The sequence below is a fragment of the Mustela putorius genome, unplaced genomic scaffold (genome assembly GCF_011764305.1).
Source record: "Mustela putorius furo isolate JIRA1106 unplaced genomic scaffold, ASM1176430v1.1 tig00000743_pilon_pilon_pilon, whole genome shotgun sequence".
Taxonomy (NCBI): domain Eukaryota; kingdom Metazoa; phylum Chordata; class Mammalia; order Carnivora; family Mustelidae; genus Mustela; species Mustela putorius.
In genome coordinates, this window is record NW_025421464.1 from 6,394,254 (window position 1) to 6,401,142 (window position 6,889).

The following is a 6,889-nucleotide window of genomic DNA, read 5'->3' on the forward strand; positions in this document are numbered from 1 at the left end:
GCTACTTCTGGCTCACTGCCCGTGTGTGGATCACCTAGCATAGCATCTGACGTGTCGTCGGTGCTCTATAAATATTTGTTGAATGTATAAGAAATCCTGAATTGGGAAGGACTTGTCATCGATGCTGCCTTCTACCCTAGCCCTGAGCTTTCTCACTCAGCATGCTCTTGGTGTTGGATGGGGTTGGGTGTTTGGATTTGTTTTCTTGTCTCCATTTCTGGGGGGAATCAGAATCCCACCTGGTAAATTACAGTGCCTGGAGATTTGGCTTCTGTCAGTTTCAAATCCTCTCCAACCAGCCCTGGCCCTTGCTCAGCCTGTCTTGAGTGGCAGCCGCCTTTCCTCTGGCCCAGCGGCACCTGTCGGCTATCTCACCCAGTTAATTAGCCCCATGAGAGAGTTCTGGCAAAGACAGCTGGAATGCAAGCCAATCTTTCCATGCAATTGCTTGTATGAGGTGTTGGCCTCTGCCTTGGAAACTGCCCTGTAAGCTGTTGGCCCACTAGGTGCTTTGAGCTACCTTGCAACCTGTGCTGGGCCATCCTTTGGGATATTGTAGCTGCTAAGTTAACAGAGGGGCGGATGGAGACAATGGATGTGCTCAGGACAAATGGGGGCTGGAGCCCACAGCGCCTGGAATCCAAGTTGGAGAGGTCTTTTTTTTTTTTTTTTAAGATTTTATTTTAATTTTTAGATATATATAGAGAGAGCACAAGCCAGGATCGGACCACTGAGCAGGGAGCCTGACGCAGGACTCGATCCCAGGATTCTGGGATCATGACAGGAGACAAACGTGGACACTTAACCAACTGAACCTCACAGGCACCCCTGGAAAGGTCTTCAGAGTTTTTTAGGACCGTGCTTCTGTAAGTATAAGTACAGTCCCCAAACCACAGTATTCATACCTCCTGGGAACTTGTTAGAAATGCCCCACCCCAGATCTACTGAATTAGGATCTCTGGGGATGGGCTCAGCAATCAGTATTTTAACTAGCCCTCCCCTTGTCTAGATACACGCTCCTGTTTACAACCCTCTGCTCTAGGCCAACCCCACCAGTTTTCAATGGGGGGAAACTCAAGCCATAGGAAGGTCACTCTGATGCCTCCTCTCACACAGGAACCTTTGCTGCTCCTTGCTGCCTATCTGCAGCTTGCTGAGTGTGGGTTTTGTTTTTTTTTTTATGTTTTCGGAATCATAAATAAGCTTTTCACAGGCCATTACATTGCCATGGCAACCTGGCAGCTGGCTAGAAAGAAGCAGGTAGCACAACTGCCTTGTGGTCTCGGTGGTACTAGAGTAATTGTGATTTTCTCACTGCCGGGGTCATTCTCTTTGTGCATGGCCTCTTTGTTTCTCTCCTCTTTTCCTCCTTCATTTTCCTCTTTGCTTCTCTGTTTGGCCCTTATTCCTACCTGGTCTCAATAGGAGCAACACATGTCCTAATTGTTTTAGATCTTACCAGGGCTGCCAAATCTGACCTCAGCTTTGAAACCAACAATAGCATCACAAGGTGGGCGAATGTGAGCAGGGCTATTTGACTGTGTTTGTGTGCCCATCAAAGTGTTGTATTAATTTTTTTTAATTGATTAATTTAGCTTTCAAGAAGTTACATGCAGAGTGCAAAATTCAAAAGGTAAAAATGGCATGCATTAACAGGAGATCTTCCCATGATCCCTGGTGTCCGGGTCCCCTGTCTGGTAGGTGAAGGGGGGAGCAGGAGGGGCAGGGGGGCGTGGCCCATTACCTGTTTGTTGTGCATCTTTGCTGGGATAACCCATGCACAGATAAGCATGTTCCTTTATCTCCTTTTTTTATGCACACAATTGGCAGCATTCTGTACCCACCATCCTGTGCCTTATTCTTTTACTCAGTGATGTCTTAGCGATCCATCTCTAGCATTTCTGGGTTGTCTCATGTTTCTTAATGGTTGAGAATTCCATGGTGTAAATGTACCATCATTTATGTAAACCGTCCCCTGTTGATGGGTATTTGGGTTGCTTCCAGTCGTTTGTTATTTTTCATTCCCATTTTACAGCTGGAGAAGCTGTGATTAGGAAAGGGAAGTGATCTGTGGATATTCCCAAAGCAATTGTGGGCATCTTTAGGTGTTGCTGGGCTACAGAATCTAAAAAAAAAAGAGAAGAGTTGACTAATCCCTGAATTACAGAAAAGAAGGAGCCATCCAAGCACCAGATTTCTTTTTTCACCCTGCTTAATTGTCTTATCCAGTTGAGTTACATTCTGCTAACATTGCCTGATGACCGATGTGTAATTAGATAATTGTTTGTGGAAGGATTTTTAATTTGTCTTCCCTGCTAGACAGGGACGGACGATATTTTCCTGCATCCCTAGCAAGTATTATACTCTTAGCATCCCCAGCAAGCCGTGGGTATACAGTAGGGGCTCAATAAATACTTGTTGAATGAAAGATCAAATGGGCCAGGATTGTGTGTGGTTAAGACAATGGGCTCAGAGGCCTGGCTTTGAATCCTGACCCTGATACTTCTTAGCTGTGCAGCCCAAGACCCATCTCTTGACTTCTTTATGTCTCTGTTTCCTCAACTGTGACGTGGAAACATTCCCCCTGGGTCGGGGGGGCGGGGTGCTGGGGGCGATCGAGTGAGTGAATGCAGGCCAACCACCCATCACAGGGCTCTCTGTACAGAGAGAGAGCTTTGTTGTTTCTCTCAGCTTCTTTCAATTCCACGTCCTGCAGGAAAATTGTGACGAGGGAACTGAAAACTCTTCAAAGAGGAGGGCATTTGAGCTGGGCCCTGAAAGAGAAGTAGGATTCCAGCTTCTGTGGCGAGTGCCAGACCTCTTTACTGAGTTCATCCAACTACAAAATGGAGATGATGACACCCAGTTTCTGTCTCCCTTTGAGGAGATGTTCTGGCTTAAAGTCTCTCAAGAGGAAGATATCACACAATTAAAAGACACCATTATTATTCAGCTGGAAAAGTGCCTTCACAGGACAAGGGAACTAATCCCTGCCAAATACGATTCTGCCTATGCTGTGTGTAATTGAATATTTAGTGTGGATTTAACCCAGGGAGCCAACTGTGCTGTTGGTTAGAGTCAAGTTTAATGGGGCTCTTAATAAACACGGAGGTAATTAATATCATCCAGATGCTAGATGCCTGTGAAGTTTGTGCTGCTTCTATGACTGAGGCATTTCAGAGAGATGAAGTTCTGGACTCACTCCTTGGGGGGAACTGCACGTACGAGCCCTGGCTTGGACTTTTGCTTCTGCTGTAATCTCCTCCTGGAGAGTGAATGTCACCTACTCCTGGGCACCTTCCGTGATTGCCAAAGGCAGAGTCTGATGCTTCTCGTAGGGTCATTCTTCTTGTATAGAACTCAAAATATCCTATTGTATTCGTTTGTTTCTATGTCTCTCCACCACCAGAGCCCAAGATCTTGTCCCTGACATACAAATGGCCCTCAATGAATGTCTGCTGAATATAGCTTTTCAGGTTTCAAGACTTGGAAGATCTTAGGTCTCCAGAACAGGTGAGAGTGTTTGGGTTTTCCTGGGAAGGGCAACTTGACGTTGACATGTAATCCATCTTCTGATGAAAATTCTCTTTGCTGACCTCTCTAATGAGCCCAGCATTGGAATGTGAACATCTTCTCCTTGCAGCAGACCTGCTCCTGGGAGATCCTAGAACACAGGAATAGGACTCAGACACCTGAGAGTGGACTCCTGTCCTGAGTTCGTTCATACCTTGTAAAAAGCAAGAGAAGAACAGGTCTTGTTCAATCAGGTCTTGTCAATCAAAGTTGGTTACCAGCTATAATGCTCCTGGAGGCCCAGAGAAGGAGTTCGGGATGCGATGAGTCTCCACTGCTGTTTGGACGCTGCCGCCTCTGAGAGAAATGTGTCCCTGACCTTTCTGGAACACAGAAGATGTTCAGATCACCTGGAGGAAAGACCACCCTTGTTTCGATCCTGTGTCCTGGATGTATCAGGCTCTGCCACACTCAGGATTCATTTATTTAGCTCCTTGGTTTCACACCTGTGCTGAACCAAAGGCAGAAGGAAAGGATGGGACATTGCAGAACTGCGCTCAGGCAGGGACCCCCACCCCTCAACAAAGCCAGGTGGCTAGCACCCTCCCCCTAAAACCACCTGCTCTGAATAAGGACCCCTACTCTATTCTTGCCACTGTCTCTGACTGACCTTTACAGCTGGAATTTCTGCTCTGGCTTCAGTCTGGGGTGGGGGATTCTGACAGGTCATGAGTATATCCAGCATCTATGCTCCAGCAAGAACAGAGGTGAGGGTGTGTTTACCTCTTCCATCTGCCATAGTGGAGAAGGGGCTCCCTTTTCCTGTTTCCTGAGATTCTGACAAATGGAAGATGGGTAGTCCAACTGACAAATGTTAGTCCCCACCCCCACCGCCAACTCCATGAATTCTGTATTCTCTCCCGTTACTTTTCAGAAGGGCCCCCTTTTGTGGGCTTAGTTGTCACTCAACAAACATTCACTTATGTACCTCCATGGGTCAGGCAGCGGTGCTGGGAGGAAGGAGCAGAGGAAACAGAAGTTACACTCTACTGGGGGAGAGACTGATGAGGAATAAGCAGACTGTGGTAATGCTATACAAGAAATGGGCAGGCAGCTGTGCGAGAAAGTAAGAGACGTCTCCTTAGAGAATTTCTGTTATCTATACCTCCAAAATTAGTGGCTTAAAGTACTCATCTATTTAGCTCATGATTTTGGGGGCCAGGAATTTGGAAAAGGCTGGGCTGGGAGCTTCTTCTCTGCTCCATGCGATGTGAGTGGAAGTGTTCGGGGTTGGAGAATCCACTTCCAAGGCTGTTTCTCTTTTGCCCAAAACTTTGTAGTGAATAATTCAAATACACGAAGTCAAAAGGATTGTGTGGCAAACATTATACTAACCACCTAGATTGTACACTTAACATTTTACCATCATGGCTTTATCTTATATCTACCCATCTCTCCACCTCTCCCAGATGGCTTCTTCACTCCCTCATCCGGTGACTGATGCTCCTTGATTCTCTTCCTCCCACGTGGCTTGCACTTCTCACAGTTCACTGATCTTGGGCTAGTCTTCCTACTCCTCCTCCCCCCAACTCCTCCTCCTCTTCCTCCCCCACTCCTCCTCTCCCTCCTCTTCCTCCTCCTTCCCGTTCTCCCCTCCCCTTCTCTCCCTCTTTCCTCTCCCCATTCCTCTCCCTCTGTCCCTTCCCTTCCCCTCCCCGCCTCTCCCCTTTCCTCTCCCCCTCTTCCCCCTCCTGTTCGTCCTCCTTCTTTTAAAAGATTTTATTTATTGAGAGAGAGAGAGAGTGCAAGCACAAGGAGGAAGAGGGAGAAGCAGTCTCCCCGCTGAACAGGGGGCCTGCTATGGGGTTTGATCCCAGGATCCCGGGATCATGACCTGAGTTGAAGGCAGGTGCTTAACCAACTGAGCCACTGAGACACCTCTCCTACTAGTCACCCTTCTTTCATGGCTGACTTTCAGGCCAGGTAAGTGCCGTGCCTGAGGCTGACACAGTCTCTCCCACAGTACGTGCTTGGTTAAAGTGGTCATGGGCAGAAAAGCCTATCGTATGGGCCCCGCAGGAGCCATCTTTAGGAAAAACAACCAGCTTGAAAGGGTGGTCAGGGAAGCCCTTTCTGAAAAGATGGTATTTGGGCTGAGCCCTGAGGGATGAAAATGAGTCTGGTTTGTGCAAAGCCAGGAGAGGCGAGCATTCCAGGCAAAGAGACCAACAAAGCAAAGGCTTAGAGGTAGAAAAGCACGTCTTGCACCTCAACTTTCCTTTTCCTATATTCAACCCAGCCCCTTATCTGGGATGCACATTGAACTGCTTCCCTAAGGAAATCTTCTCAGATACTTCAGTCCCTTCGGATGCTTCCTCTCTTCCTGGGGAGCTCATCTGGCTTGCCCAGGTTGGCTGGGAGTGCACATATTTATGCACATAGTTATCCACTGGTTATGCACATAGTCTCTGTGAGGCTTTGGGAAGTTGCCTAACTTCTCCAGCCCTAGGTTTCTTCACTTGTAAATGAGAGTAATTACAGCTGCCTTATAAAATGGTTGGCAGGAGAATATTGATATATGTCAAGGGTTTGTTACTTAGTGAATACGCAATCAATGGCAGCTGTAAATAATAATTACGAAGCAGTTTACACTGTCCTGTGTTCATCCAGTTTAGAAATTTTTTTTTCAGAGCAGAAACCATATCGTTTTCAACGTTTTCTTTCATGGTGCAAGCAGTGTGCCTTGCATAGATATTATGGATAGGAGCAAGCATGGCACAGAGCTCCTCCCCTTGCTGTGGTACTAATGGAGCCCTGCAGGACACAAAGATGAGCAAGACTCAACTGGTACCTTCCAGGAGCTTCCAGAGAGTGAGAAAGCAGTTATGCCTGCAGCAGCTGCACTGGAAATTTTTTACCCTTGGATACAGAGTAACAGGTTTCAAAGCACCTGTACATCTGTATTAGTTGGCTAGAGCTGCCGAAAAATACACCACAAATTTGGGTGGCTAGGAATCTGAAATCAAAGCTGAGGGCTGCGGGTGCTTGGGTGGCTCAGTGGGTTAAAGCCTCTGCCTTCAGCTCAGATCATGATCCCAGGGTCCTGGGATCGAGCCCCACATCGGGCTCTCGGCTCTGTGGGGAGCCTGCTTCCTCTTCTCTCTCTCTCTGCCTGCCTCTCTGCCTACTTGTGATCTCTGTCAAATAAATAAATAAATAAAATCTTTAAAGCTGAGGGCTGCAAGGGAGAATCAGTCTCATGACGTTCCCCAAGCTTCCAGTGCTTGCTGGCAATCTTTGTCATTCCTTGGCTTGTAGAAGCATCATTCTGATCTCTATCTTCACTTGGTGTGCTTCCTGGGTGTAGATCTGTGTG